The 15,821-nt window shown below is 35.8% G+C and overlaps 1 protein-coding gene across 16 annotated transcripts in view; it reads right to left on the reverse strand.

The window, feature by feature from the left end:
• Positions 1–15,821, reverse strand: part of Zbbx (zinc finger B-box domain containing) — a 124,260-nt gene that overhangs the window by 76,051 nt on the left and 32,388 nt on the right. The window lies entirely within an intron of this gene.

Consider the following 15,821-nt stretch of genomic DNA (forward strand, 5'->3'; position numbering starts at 1 on the left):
CCCACCTGAGCTGGAGCCCAATTTAAGCCTGTCCCTGAATCTCCTTGTCCTCGGGCTCTTGTCCATTTTTGTTCCTGCAATTTTTTCAGAAAGTAACAATTCTGGGTAAGGGTTTGACTGTGGAATTGCAACCCTATCCCTTCACTGATCCATTTCTACTTCCTTTGGTATTCTTTAGTTGCTGTATTTCTTTGCATATGATTGAAGTCTAGTGGGATTTCTCCCCATGTACTTTGACTTCACTATTTTGATTTTTCCTATTAAGCTCAATTTTAAGCATTCATGTTGGTGAGACTATAGGCCTTTGACATTACTAGGAGAAACAACTCCATAGCAAGCTCTCTGATTCTCTGGCTCTCTCATTCATTTTTTCTCCCCAATCTCCTTCAACATTTCCTGACCCTCTGGTATGGAAGTTGATTTTATAGGTTCATGTACTGGGGCTACATTTTGATTGGGTGTGGTTTCTTGTAATGGTTCCTGTCTGTTGAAAAGAGGTTTCCTTGAAGAGGGGTGAAGACCACACTTATCTGTGGATAGTGAATAAATACTTAGACTGTAGTTATAGAGAATGCAGGCTTAGTAACATGGTAATTGCAGATTCTCTTCCAAGGCTTATGACTTCACTAGTCCTGAGTAGATGAATAGGATTCAAGTGCCTGGAATAATTTTCCTTTTGTTGAGCATTCCTTATTGTTCAAATAGAGAGCTGTTGTTACAGCCCGGGTCTGAGTGCCACTACTGCATCCTTACTGTTATAGTACCAAGCTGGCTATTATTGTGGCTCATAGTAATCATAGTTGGGTAGAACTGTTGTTTGCTTCTCTCCTTTGGAAGCTAGCATGGTGCCTTCTGATATCAATCATCCAAACAGTGACCACTATCTACTGAGGGAAATAGTTGAGCCTCACATTTTTCTAAGCACCTTTCAAAAGATTTTTATCATTTAGTCCTCAAGAAAACTCTAAAATACATTGGGATTTTTTCTGTCTTAGCAATAAAGTAACTCAAGCTCAAACTTAAAATAACTAGCCTTTAGTCACATACCCAGTAGCAAGCAGAGCAGGGAGGTGTGTAAACCTAAAGATTCACAGTCTTCACCTGTGCTACCCTCAAAAACATTGCTGTTACTTTATGTACTTCATGGACAAAAGCAAGCCAACTCAACAACAAACAAAAAAAATCCCTAAATATATCATATTTATTAAGATTGTAGGTAAGTTGTCATGAGTTTTCTTTTGTACCAAAACATCTTTAGGAAACACAAACAGTCCTGAGTTAGACAGCAGGATGCACACTGTCTGGACTTCCCTAAAACTCCAAGGCATTCCTCATTTACAGTCTTCACACTGAAGGACCTACAGGAAATCCTTTCCTACTATATCTTTATCGTCATCAGCTTTGTCTGAATTAGGTCTCCTTCTGGAATCACTCCCTGCATTTCAAAAGAGCAGTAGACCCTTTCCCTTCCACTTTATGTCACCTTGAGTTCATTACCATCACCTATTATAAGGATTTGATGTACAACTATCTGGCTAAATTAAGAAACTCACAAAGAAAAATATGTGTCTTGTAAAATGTTGTATGGCTATCAGAGTATCCACTAAGTACCATGTGGTTAAAATGAAGTATGAAAACAGGCAAATGAGTTTCAGAAAGTTTTAGAAAAAAATTAAAAAGTAATGTTAGAAATAGTAATGTTAGAAATTTGCCCCCTGAAGGAAATAGAAACTCCACAAGAAGACCAACAGAGACAACTAACCCGGACTTTAAGGGTTCTCAGAGACTGAATCACCAACCAATGAGCATACTTGGGTAAGACCATTGTCCCTGGTACATATGCACCAGATGTGCAGCTCAGTCTCCATGTGGATCTCCCAAGAACTGGAGTGGGGCTATCCCTAAAACAATTACCTACCTGTCTGTGGAATCCATTCACCTAAGTGGAATGCCTTGTCTGGCCTCAGTGGGAGAGGTTGTGCCTAAGCTGCAGAGACTTGATGTGTCAGGGTGGTGGTATGAAATTGTCAAATAATGAATTAAAGCACTGTGGCTTTGTTTTATTTTATTTTATTTTTAAATGGACGTGTGTATGTTTGCTCTTCTGTATGTGAATACCCAGGTTTTTTCTTTTGTTTGCTTTTTTTAATCAGAAACATTTGATCAACAGAATGTTATTTCTCAAATGTATGTTTTTGGGATCCCAAACTTTTAGAGTAGGAGAGTTTGGGAAGACCCCAAACTTTTAGAGTAGGAGAGTGGATGGGAAGAGGGACCCTATGAAGGCGACTGAGAAGTGGAGACAGCGAGGGGATGTAAAATGAGTAAATTAATTAATTAATGAAGAAAATAATTTGCCTATGATCAGGATAACATTGAGAAGGCCTAGTCTCTGAGGGGTCTCCTACCAGCAAGTAGGCTGCTCTGTCCCATGACACTACCAAATTCTGGATCTAAATTTAAACTAACTTTCAAAAGGAAAGGACAGAGTCTCCAGAAGCTCTCTAAAAACTTAGTGTCAGCAACACAAAAACACGAATCTCACTTATCAGAAAATACCCAAACAGAGGAAGAGTACAGAGTCGTTCAGAAGTTACATTTTTTTTTCTAATCTTATGCCATGGCAGTATTTCTATTTAAAATTTTTCATGTAGTAAACACTTTAAATAGCTAAAATTACACTGGAATTTCTCAGATATGACCTTTCGCAAATCTATTAAGATGCATTGCCATTTGAAATGGTAATAAATCAATGATTAAAAAATCTAGAAGTGTTATTAAACACTGAATTCATAGACTACTCATGAAAACATAGCTGTGTTCCTTACACAAAAATATTGGTGCTGCACTGTCCACAACCTGTGAGAGCAACTACCCCCTCCATGGTTACCTAAGCTCTGCAGTTTTTGTTTAAATAGACATTCAAGCCAGTGCTAAAGATCAGCCTGAAAGTAGTAACTATATTTCAGTCATTAATTTTATTCAAGTAATTGAACAAAAGCCTGATTTTAAATTGTCCAGAATAAAGGCCTGTGAATTTCAAAACCACTCAGATTGTTTGATATGTGTATAATATTTATAGCATCAAAAGTATAATAAATTTTCATACAGTAAATATCAAAAGTATAGATACTTAAATAATGCCAAGAAACCTGACTCTTACTCTAGTATGAATCCTGCTACCAATGTTCTAATAGCTTTTATATCATCCATATGTAACATGCTTAAAAGCAATGTCAGGCAAAAATATACTTTGAACTTAATTTACGATTATAAATTAGTCTTATCTTTTAGAAGATGGCAAATTTCACACAGGCCTGTCTACTAGGATCTCTGGGAAATGACCCAGGGAAACTTGAAGAACAGCTGAAAATTACCTTGAAATAAACCTATCCAAGGTAGTGAAATGCCTGTGAAATGAAAATTTTAAAATACTTAAGAAAGAAATTGATGAAGATTCTTTATTCTAGAACATGGGAAGATGCCTTGTGATAACAGATTGGCAGAATGAATAGTATGAAAATGTTATAAAACCACAAAAGTTTGATTCAATGAAATCCCTACAAACGTTTAAAAGATAGTGTTCACAGAGATAAAAACATTTTTCTTTAGTGTTCATACAAAAGCTCAAAATACCCAGGATGCCAAAGCATCCTAACCTACACAGTGTTTGATTTCACAGCATATTCCAAAGTCATTGTACCAAAACCATCATGGTTCCTGGCATAGAAAATGATGCATAGAGTACAATAGAGGAGCTAGAAGTAAACACAGCTACAGCCACCTGATTTTAGACAGAGATCCCAAAAACATACATTTGAGAAATAACATTCTGTTGATCAAATGTTTCTGATAAAAAAAAAGCAAACAAAAGAAAAAACCTGGGTATTCACATACAGAAGAGCAAAGATACACACCTCCATTTAAAAATAAAATAAAATAAAACAAAGCCACAGTGCTTTAATTCATTATTTGACAATTTCATACAATGAAATTTGGTAACATTTATCCCAACACACACTCCTCCTTAAAAATTCTCCAAGATTCACGAACACTTTACCCACTCTCTATTCTGTGTCTTTTTTCTTTTTTTAAAAAAGTAAACTATTGAGTTCAAATTGTGCTGTCCACATACTAATGGGTGTGGAGTCACTCACTGGATCATGGTCACCCTATCAGATAACATACCCTTAAATAAATATGATCTTGCCTAGAGAAGTCATCAGCTAACAATAGTTCCTTGGTTAAGATTCAACAGACTAAACTCTTGTTATTGTTTACAAACAAACAAACAAACAAACAAAACTAATGAAAATGATTCAAAGACCTTAATTTAATACCACAAAGGAATAAAGGAAAAACACTTCAAGTATTTTAGGACAGACTACAGTAGCTCAGGAAATTGTTACTAGAATAGCAAATGATACAGATGAATTACAAAGTTGCTGCACAGCAAAAAGAAATTTTAGTTGAGTTAAAAAACACCAAACAATTATATATACAGCTGGAGCCTTGAGTCCCTCCATGTGTGTTCCCAGGCTGGTAGTTTAGACCATGGGAGCTTTGGTTGGTTGGTATTGTTGCTCTCCCTATGGGGCTGCAAGACCTTACAGCTCCTTGAGTCCTCTCTCTAACTCCTCTATTGGGAACCCTTTCATCAGTTCAATGGTTAGCTGAGAGCATCTGCCTCTTATATGACAGGCTCTGGCAGAGCTTCGCTGGAGACAGGTATATCAGGCTCCTTCTAGAACTGACCTTAATACTTACATGTAATTAAAGTGGTATAAAAGCAGAAATGAGGAGGAAGTTTCTGGGGGTGAGAATGGGGAAAGGAGATAACATCTGAAATGTAAATAAATAAAATATCCACTAAAAAAGAGTATAATATCAATACAATCAGATTTATAAACAAAACAAAACAAAAAACAAAGTTAAACAAACAAAAGAACACCAAACAGAATGGAATAAAAGCATTTCCAGGTATATCTGATAGATAATTATCATCTAAAGTATACAATGATTTCAGAGAAAAAAAATACCCACAAAACACCAGTGAATCCAGCAACCCAGTTAATGAATGATGTAATGAATTGATGAGACTGTTCTCAGAAAGTGAAGTACAAATGACCAATAAACACATAAAGCTATGTTTTATATTTTTAGCTGCCAAACAAATGGAATTAAAAAACTATTTTAACATTCTTTACCCCAGGAGATATGACTACCATTCAAAATTCAAAAGAAATGCTAGCAAGGATGAAGGAAAAAGGAATTGTATCCAGTTTGTTGAACACAAACTAGTCAGTTTTATCAGTTAAATCATGATGAAGCAACACAAAATTTAAAAGTACAGCTATCATGTGATCCAACTATAACATATCTGTGTGAATATACTCTAGGAACTCTACATCAACATATAAAGAGTAGACTATCACATCCATGTTTATTTATTACACATCTGCACAGTAGCCAAGTTATAAAGCAGGCTGAATAATCAATGACAAATGAATGGATAATGTTTCTGTGGCACATACATACATACATACATACATACATACAGTGTGTCCAGTTTTGTTCAATCATAGAAACAATGAAACAATGAAAGATACAAGTGCACATCATCAAATCAAGTGAAGAAAACCTGAAAACAGAGAAGGAATCATCCTGTTTTTCATTGTTTGTGAATCTGGGAACTCCTGATTATACATACATACATATATATATATATATGCATATATATATATATATGAAAGTGGGGGAGAAAGGGACAAATTAAAAAGAGAAAAGAAAACAAGGAAGACTAAAGGGAGAAAATGGAAATGCAGAAATGCGTAGAGTACGGCCAAAATTGTCTTATGAAATGCAGCAATGCACATTGATTATATACCAAAAATAACCTTGCATAACTAATAAAAGGTAATCTTACTGAAATATCTTTTATCCCTAGGAACATTCTTCCTTATCATGAGGGTGTGTATGTACACTTTATTGTTATTATTATTATCATCATCATCATCATTATTTCAAAGGAGATTATACACAGAAAGAAAATAAATAGTTAAGATCCTCAGTATAAAACCAAGGAAAACTGATTTCAGAAAGCCCAGGTGAGATAACCTTGACAATATCAGGGTTTGGATGGGATCTAAGACGTCCTTCTTGCATTATAATTCTTTCCCCTTGGGGACACAGGAAACACATTTGGTCTTTGTTTTTTTTTTATAACTATTAAATTTATTACTAGTAGATTTTTTAAATGTTCCTTCTCTTAAAGAATATGTACAAAACACAGGTCCTAAAAATAAAATCACTATGTAAAAATTAGATGACAAATTTTTCCTTTTAATTTATATTAACTGTTTGCTTTTTTGTATTTGACTAAGCAAGTAAATATAAATTAGCATCACCTCATATTAAAGCCTTAAAATATATACATTCTGCCTGGAAAAACTACAGTTAACATTTAGAAACACAGTTCTGAAAACTTGGAGTCTGTTTAGAGGTTGACAGTTAAACTGTGACACAAATCATATTGTCTTTCACTCAATACAAGCACTACCATCTTTTCTTTTTTTATTTATTCACTTTACACTATGCTCACTGCCCCCAGTCACCTTTCCCACAATCCTCCCCCATTCCCATCTCCTCTTCTGAGACGGTGGGACCCCTTGGGTATCCCCTCACCCTGACACATTAAGTCTCTGTAAGACTAGATGAATCCTTTCCCACTGAGGACAGACAAGGCAGCCTGGCTAGAATAACATATCCCATGTAAAAACAAAAGCTTTTAGGATAGCCTCTACTCCAGTTGTTTGGGGCCCACATGAAGACCAAGCTGCACATCTGCTATAAATGTGTGGGGAGGCCTAGGTCCAGCTCATGTATACTCTTTGGTTGGTGGTTCAGTCTCTGAGAATACTAAGAATCTAGGTTAGTTGATTCTGTTGTTCTTCCTGTGGATATCAATCTGAGTGAGGAAACCCAGTCCTAAAAGAAAATGAATGGTATGTATTCAGTTATTTTTTATTTTTATTTTTATTTTTATTTTTATTTTTATTTTTTATTGGATTTTTTATTTACATTTCAGATGCCATCCCCTTTCCCCCTTTCCCCTCCCTAGAAAACCCCTATCCCATGCCCCCTTTCCTTTTTGCTTTTATACAATTTTTTGAAAATGTTAATCAAAGGCTTTATAAGTTTGGTAATACTCAGAAGTGTAACCCAATACACAACCTAGATATATCAAGTATCTTTGACTGGTGGAGACAAGTGAACATGTGCCTCCATGTCCCGCCCAATCTTTCACTCTCTTTCTCTCTCTCATCACCTAGCTTCTCCTCCCCTCCTCCTTCTCTTCTCCTTGCTCCTTCTCTTCCTCTCAGTACTCCTCCCACCTTAGCTCCTCCTACATATCACCCTTCCTGTTAAAATAAAACTTTTTTCTCAAAATACATTTAGAGTATAATTATGCCTATTTGTACCAGTGAGGTACAAGATAGTCCTAATACCCAGTCCATCATTTTGTTGACTAACCAGAACCTCTGTCATCTTTCCTAAATAAAACACTTAGTTCTGAACCTGGCTTTTTTTTTCTTGGCTTTAGAATGGATGACAGCTGAAAACCATCCACTCAGATATTTTCTCTCAAAGTAAATAGCCAGGATTGGCTATGTGACTATAAGTTTTCAACCCCTTCAGAAATCCAGAATGACTGAGTTAACTGAAATTATGGGAAGCACAAAGCATAGCTTCTAAACCTTAGCCAATTTATAGAGACCGCTGAACACCTGGACAGTCCCTATACTATAGAACATTGGAGCATCATATATTAGCCTTCTGGCCCAGGATCATCTGACAGACCTTAGTGATGTAGAATTATTAAGGGATGATTACTCTGTCTAGGCAGATATAATCGGTCAACTATTCTGCAAGTGTGTCCTTTCTGGAAAGTAATTTTTCTGTAAATGGAAAGAGGTAATTCTTGTCTAGTGGCTGTCTCACCACAACTGAAGTAACTCCAGAGATGTTCAATTTCATCTTAGAATTCAATACAGGAAGCTGTCAGGAGCAGACAGGTCTCTAATCAAAATGAACATTAATACAGAAATGTTTGTAACATCAATTCTGTGGACTTCTGATGTTTTGAAAACCAACTATGCATGTAAGGTAATCTGGACTGTTGTCTGTTAACTCCACTCAGCTATTTCTAAATAAAACAGAGAAAACAACTTAACAATAAACTCCAAGCCATGAATTTGCTGTAGTCCCTTAACTCACAGGCTAACTATCTCAAATCAGTTAAAAAAGTTAAAGAAGGACTGGGCCTAAGCCTTGTATTCCTAAATGTGTTATACTGGTACAATGCCTATGAGAGTATCAATATTCATCTCACTTTTATATCAATAAGAAGCTCGTACCAATGAAAACCTTAAAATTTGTAATCAAAGTAAATTGGTGCCATTTAAGAAATTATATCTTCATCAAAAAATTATCTTGATACTGAAATTTATTTCGAGAATTGTATATTGCAGAATACAAAGCCTTAGTGTATCTACTCATCAAGCAAGCTGAGAAGACCTGCTCAAACCTCTGAGGTCCTGGAACTCCATCTGGATACAGAAAAGACACAGCATCAGAGGCTTATCAATTTACTCTCCCCCCCCACTCCTCTTCTAATATCTCAATGCCCATAATCAGCTTGAAGAAGTTAATGAAGAGTCAGCGCCCCTATTCCCTGAGCTTGGGGACTAAGGTAGTAAATATTGGGCTGTCTTTCTAGGAAAAAGTAGCAGTTTTGTGGGAAAAGATAGGATTAGCTAGGATTTATTGCATAGCCATAACCTATTGGTAGAAATCTGTACAATTATTATGTACTCAGTTATAATTGGATATTAGTCATGAAGTATAGAATACCCATGCTACACTCCACAGACCGAAAGAAACTAAACAAGAAGGAAAGCTCAAGTGAGGAAATGAAAATAGTCATTTAAATGGCAGATAAGAGGAGGAAACTTGGTGGCAGGGAGGATGGAGAGGAGAGTGGGAGGACTTCAGGATCAGGTAAAGAGAGGGACAGGAGAGAAGGCCAGATGGCCACGAAAATGAAGGCAATATGCAACGGACAGGGATGGCGAACATCTCCAGGATATGACACAGACCTGTGATAATGAAAGTCCCCAAGAATAATCAATGGGGGTGACCTTAGTTGTGACACACAACACTGGGGATATGGAATCTGAACAGGACAACTGCTATAAACAGACAGGAACCTCAGTGGAGTAATAGGGACCCATCCACAAATTTTCAACCCCAAAATTATCCTGTCTACAAGAAATGCATGAATAAGGGATGGAGCAGAGACTGTGGAAATGGCCAACAAATAACCAGCCAACTTGAGACCCATCTCATGGGCAAGCACCAGTCCCTAACACATAACAGAGTAGTGATACTAAGTTATGATTGCAAACAAGAATTTTAGTGTGGCTGTCCTCTGAGAGGCTCTACATAGTAGCTGACTCAGATAGATGCAGACACACAACCAAACAGTGGATGTAGCTTGGGGACTATTATATAAGAGTAGAGGTAAAATTTGTGAAGGAGATAGGAATTCCATAGAAAGAATGAAAACTACCATCTTAAGCACTAAACCGCCAGTTAAAAAGAATATAAAAATGATTGGGTTTAAATTAGATTAGTCTATCAGGCATAATACTGAACCATATATTAAGAGATTAATTTCAAACTGAGAAACCAAACTCAAAGATAACTTTGTTTATATCTTCTAAATATAAAGATTTAAGTACAGCAGTGCAAACATGGAAAAAATAAGGTGACTGAGATTCTCTATATTTACCTGTGCAACTATAATCCATACTAGAATGTTAAAATTCAAGTAGAAACAGCCTTTAAAAAACATACCAAATCATATGTTTCACTATAGGACAGAAGTTTTTAGAGCCACAGCATATGATTTACTGCCAGCATTTTAATGTACTGCCATATTCTTTCCCACTCCCCATGATGTGGTGGTAGGATTTCATCTGGTAACTGTTCTAAATTCTCACCTCAACTTTCCTTTCCCTTAGAATGATATTATCTTTCAAATTATAGTGAAGAAGAATTCATCACTCTGACAATACATCATTAATCAAAATAGTGAGAGGTGATATTTTGTAGTATTTTGGAGTGGATGGCAGTCATTTTGTAGAAGTTAAGGTCCAGGAGCAAAAGTTTTAATTTTTAAAAGCATGGCATGCTTGATGGCATCCTCCATGCTGTAGTTTGGCACCTTCCACTATCAGCTAAATCCTTCTTGGTGTTCAGTAATAAATACTAATGATCACACTGACACAGCCATAGTTCTTTAAGTTCCAGCTCAAGAAAGTTAACACACAGCCCACACCATCTTATTTGCAGGTTTGAAAGCAGAATTGGGAATGCCTCCATTCATAAACTCTTTTGCTTATGATTTAATTTGGTGACAAAATGTCACTATATAATAGTGTGAGACTGGTTTTGAATCTCTGGTTCTGGTATCTCAGCCTCCAGAATGTCACATACCACCACATCTACACCAATTCTCCTTCGAGAGTATTAACATTCCCTGGTTTTCCATTTGCAAAATTTTAGAAATTATTTATTGTAAAAACAGTCTTTATTCTAAATTGATTATTTTAAATGTGACAGAATAATTCTGGTATACATTGAAATTAAGATTTAAGGCAATACACACAAAGAAAGAAAAATGTATTTTAAAACCTCAGAGGATATTATAAATCCATTAGATGCAATGACTAATAAATATTGGTCACTTGAAATTAGCACTAACTATACAATTTTTCTGCAAGAACAATTTGTTCTTCTTTGTTCTGCAAGAACTAAATTTACACATCAATGAATATAATTGTAACAGTCTTTGTACCTATCAATTAAAATTAATGTCTTCAAAATATTTTAAGAAATTCAACTTATTTTTTAAGTTAAAATTATTTATGTAAAAACATACTTTTATACACCATAAGCAACTAAATAATTATGGAAAAGATAAAGTGTTACAGCCAACTTTCAGTTACTAAATTATACCTCTGTTTTTAGATCAAAACTAGTTTGTTCTTCTGATAAATTTGCCTTTACAGATCAACTTATTAGAAATATTTTTCCCTGAAAGTAGACATTACCTTAACTGAATTATTTATCATGATTTAAGGAGGAAATCAATAAATGATTGTTAAAAAGTTTCATCTATTTTTTCTACTAAAAGAAAATATCAAGTGTAAGGACCAAAAGGCCAAAATTTCAAAATATCAGGAAATTGGGGGGAAAATCAGAATTTGGAGCAAATTCCCTACATATACATCTACAAATACAGAGAAAACCAAATATTCAGACTGAAACAAGTTGCAATGAAGTAACACACAACAAAATCTGAATTTTACAGGATAGAAAAATTGATTAGTTGGGGGGGGGGGGTTGCTTACTCTGCAAGCAGGAAGACCTTAAGTTCAAATCCTCAAATCCCATGTAAAAAGACAAGTATCATGGGCATGCCTGTAAACCTTGTGCTGCAGGAAAATAGAGACAAGAGCACTGAATTTTGCTGCCCAGCAGCTCACTCTGGATTCCATGAGATACTCTATTTCAAGAGAGTGTGTGCATACAACACACACACACACACACACACACACACACACACACACACACACACACTGAAAATTCAACAAATAAAAATAGAGAAAATGATCTTCACTTGGAAGCAATCCACTCATCATGTTGCTAAGAAAGTGAGAAACAGCCTCAGATGTATTGGCATAGGTCAAAAGTTCCTGAAGAGAAATAACAGCAATGATTCAATCTCTAAGATAAATAATTGATAAATGGGACCTCATGAAAAGCTTTGGTAAGGCAAAGGACACCGTCAATACCACAAAAGGCAACCTACAGATTGCGAAAAGATCTTCACTAACCCTACATGTGATATAGGGCTAATACTCAACATATATAAAGAACAACACAAGTTAACCTCCAGAAATTTAAATAACCCAACTGAAATGGGGACAGAACTAATTAGAATTCTCAACAGAGGAATCAAATAAACAAAAATCTGTGAAAGAAATGTTCAATATCTTTAATCATCAGGTAAATGGAAATCAAAATGACCCTGAGATTCTGCCTACACCAATCAGAATGACTAAGATCAAAATCTCAGGTGACAGCACATGCTGATGAGGATGAGGATGAAGAGGATTCATTCCTGGTAGGATTGCAAGCTGGTACAACCATTCTGAAAATCAATCTGGAAGTTCTTCCAAACATTGAAAATAGTTCTACCTTAAGACCCAGGCAATACCTTCTGGGGCATATACCCAATAGATGCTTCACCATGCCACAAGGATATATGTTCCACTATGTTTACACCAGCCTTATTTATAATAGCCAGAAGCTGGAAACAAACAAGATGTACCTCAACCAAAAAACATATACAGAAAATGTGGTTCACACACAATAGAATATTATTCAGCTATTACAAGAGAACATCATGAATCTTGCAAGCAAATGGATGGAACTAGTAAATATCATTCTAAGTGAGATAACCCAGACCCCAAAACATGCATGGTATGTACTCACTGATAAGTAGATATTAGCCAAAAGATACAGAATATTCATGACACAACCCTCAGAAGTTTAACAAGAAAGAAGGTCCAAGAGAGGATGCTTCAATCCCACTTAGAAGGGGGAACAGAATAATTACAGTGAGGCAGAGAGAGGGAGTATCAGAGTATGGGGAGAGGGGGCAGGATCAATTTGGGGATTGGAATAGGAGAGAAACCCAGAGGACCAGAAGAAAGAATGGAAATATGCAGCTTCTGGGGGAGACCTGCAATATGAGAAGCTTCCAGGGCTCGATGGGGGTGACCTTAGCTAAAATGCCCAACAGTGCAGGGATGGAACATAAAGAGTAGATAAGACAGGACCCCAAGTGGAGGGATAGGGTTACCAAATTCCAAAATTTCTGACCCAGAACTGTTCCTGACTAAAAGAAATGTAGGGACAAAAATAGAGCAGAGTTTGAAGGAAGGGCTGTACAATGACCTGCCCAACTTGGCATCAATCACATTGGTGGACATCAAAGCTTGACACTATCACTGTTGATATGTTATGCTTACAGACATGAGTCTTGCATGGCTCTTCTCTGAGAGGCTCTAACAGCAACTGACTGAGACAGATGTAGATACTTACAGAAAACCGTTAGATTGAGGCCAGGACCCCTCAGGACCCCTATGGCCAAGTTAGGGGAAAGACTGAAGATATTGAAAGGAATGGCAACCCTGTAGGAAAACCAACAGTCTCACCTAACTTGAACCTATAAGAGTTCCAGAGACTAAGCCAACAACCAAAGAGCATACACTGCCTGGTCAGAGGTCCCTAAGCACATATGTAGCAAAGGACTGCCTTTCTAGCCTCAGTTGGAGAGGATGAACCTAAACCTGCAGAGACTTGAGGCCCCAGGGAAGGAGGATGCCTGGGGGGAGGGGAGGAGCACCCTCTCAGAGGCAAAGGAGAGGGGAAATGGGAAGAAGAACTGGGAGGGGAGACACCAGGAAGTGGGGCAACATCTGGAATGTAAATAAATAAAATAATTTAAAACAAACAAAAACCCAAAATCAAACAAAGTCATGTGCCTGAACTTTCCATCAAGTTCAAATCTGAAGCAGAACTTAAGTCTTTAGAGCCATATTTCTCATAAAGTGTTGGCTGGTTTCTCTCAGTTTTTACGAATTACTGAACTAGTTTTCCTTTACACTAAGAAGATAATCAAAATGATCAAGGGTGTTGACATTTGTAGTTTATTTATTTGTAATTTATTACAAATGTACTCCATCATACAGCAGATAAATGGTGCCAAATAAATGTTATCCAGATTTGATATTTAATACTATCATAAAGTAACAGACCAAATGAAATAAAACACACCTTATTCAGTTTAAATATTTTTTTAAAAGGACAAGATGACATGTGAATGCAAGTGCTCTAAATATAATGTATTTTCAAACATGCAAGGATACAGTCTCAGGAAAAGAAAAACATCATTTATGTCTAAATAATTGTACCTTTCAATTTTTATTGCACCAAGAACTTCTTAAGGAGCAATATTTAAGGCAAGCTAACCAAAGAAAGAAACAAGGGAAATTCACACCTGCAATCTTGCTACCTATTTGCAGTTTCGATGCCATATAATTATGTACTATATTAATTATCTTAGCAAGTACTTGTTCTTGTTTTCAGCTAATATTACATGTATAATGAAGGCATTCAGCTGAGTTAGCTGCTTTCAGTAATTACACATATTTGAGTTACATGAAGAACAAATGATTTCATTTTCAATTATTTGAATAGCAGAATTTTAGACATAGCAGAATAAATTCACCAGCAAAGAGTGATCAAGAAATCAGTCATATTTGGGTGTTAAATATAGTATTCTGCTTACATCGCCACTGAACAATTTTATTCTATAAATAGTGATGAGCCTAAACTAATTTAACCAAAACCACTGTAAAGCTGTCAAACCTTGTGAAAAAATCAGGAGACAATTTAGTCCTTATTTACATAGAATAAAGGCTCCTGAAATATCTAGCATTGTGTCATCAAGTAAAAGTTTAGATATTTGGTGAGACATCGAAGATTCCCCAAATAACATTTTATTATCCAAAATCTGAATAAGGAGGAAACACAAATTGGTAAATATGTGAAAAATTAAAATCTGAAACTTTCATTTACTATTTTACAAAAATTTTGCAAAATGTGTTAACATGCACGCATGGAAACAGCCCTCCACGCGCCAGGCCCACTGTCACTACAAACTCTTCTGTGATTATCAGAATTATAGAATTTATTCATCTCTTAAAATATTTTCATTTATACTTTTATGTGTTTGAGAATTTTATCTTCATACATATTTGTACAACACATATGCCTCTTGACTTCAGAGGCTAGAAGATGCTGTCATGTTACCTGAAATTGAAGTTACAGTCTATTATGAGCTGTCATGTGAGTGCCGGGACTCAAGCTTTGAACCTCTGGACGAGCTGCCAGTACTCTAAGTGGCTGAGCCATTTCTCCAGTCCTAAGACTTAACTCAGCTTTGAACTTCATCTATGATTTCCTTCTCCTATTGCTCACTACTTTTCATTATTGTATTTTGATGCTACATTTTACTGTTTTGGTTATCACATATTAATCACACATGTAAGTTTTGTCTTTTATGCATTTATTCATTACACATTTTTCTCTACCTCCATGTTAAATGTCCTCTCCTCCAACACTTATGGTTTAAGGGAATCATGGTATTTTACAATAATCAATTAAGTTTATTGTTATAACTAAGGTGATGATAATGGGTCCCTGAATATGTCAAAATCTATCAAACTTTATACATTAATTATGTGACTATTTTGTAATATAATTTTCCCTCAAGAAAATTATGAAAAATATTACTACATATAAAGGTTATTTTAAATTCTTTGAACTTATAATTAATGTTACTTGGTGTCATAAGCAAATGGCATAAAGATAAGGTTAAAATTCTAGGAATACTTTATATGCATTAATAAACTTGCACATAGCACAAGCTACAAGCAGAAAAATTTTTATACCATCATTCAGTTGACTTTTATCCATCGTACTGAAAGTTTCTGAGTTTGCATATATGACTTTATCTTGAGACCCACTTAGCACAAACATGAAAGAGCACATTCTTCTCCCTTTGAGATTAGCTTCTCTACATTAAATCTGTTCACTTCAGAAATCCTCTTTACTGTAGTGGT

This window comes from Arvicanthis niloticus, chromosome 4 (assembly GCF_011762505.2).
Source record: "Arvicanthis niloticus isolate mArvNil1 chromosome 4, mArvNil1.pat.X, whole genome shotgun sequence".
NCBI lineage: Eukaryota > Metazoa > Chordata > Mammalia > Rodentia > Muridae > Arvicanthis > Arvicanthis niloticus.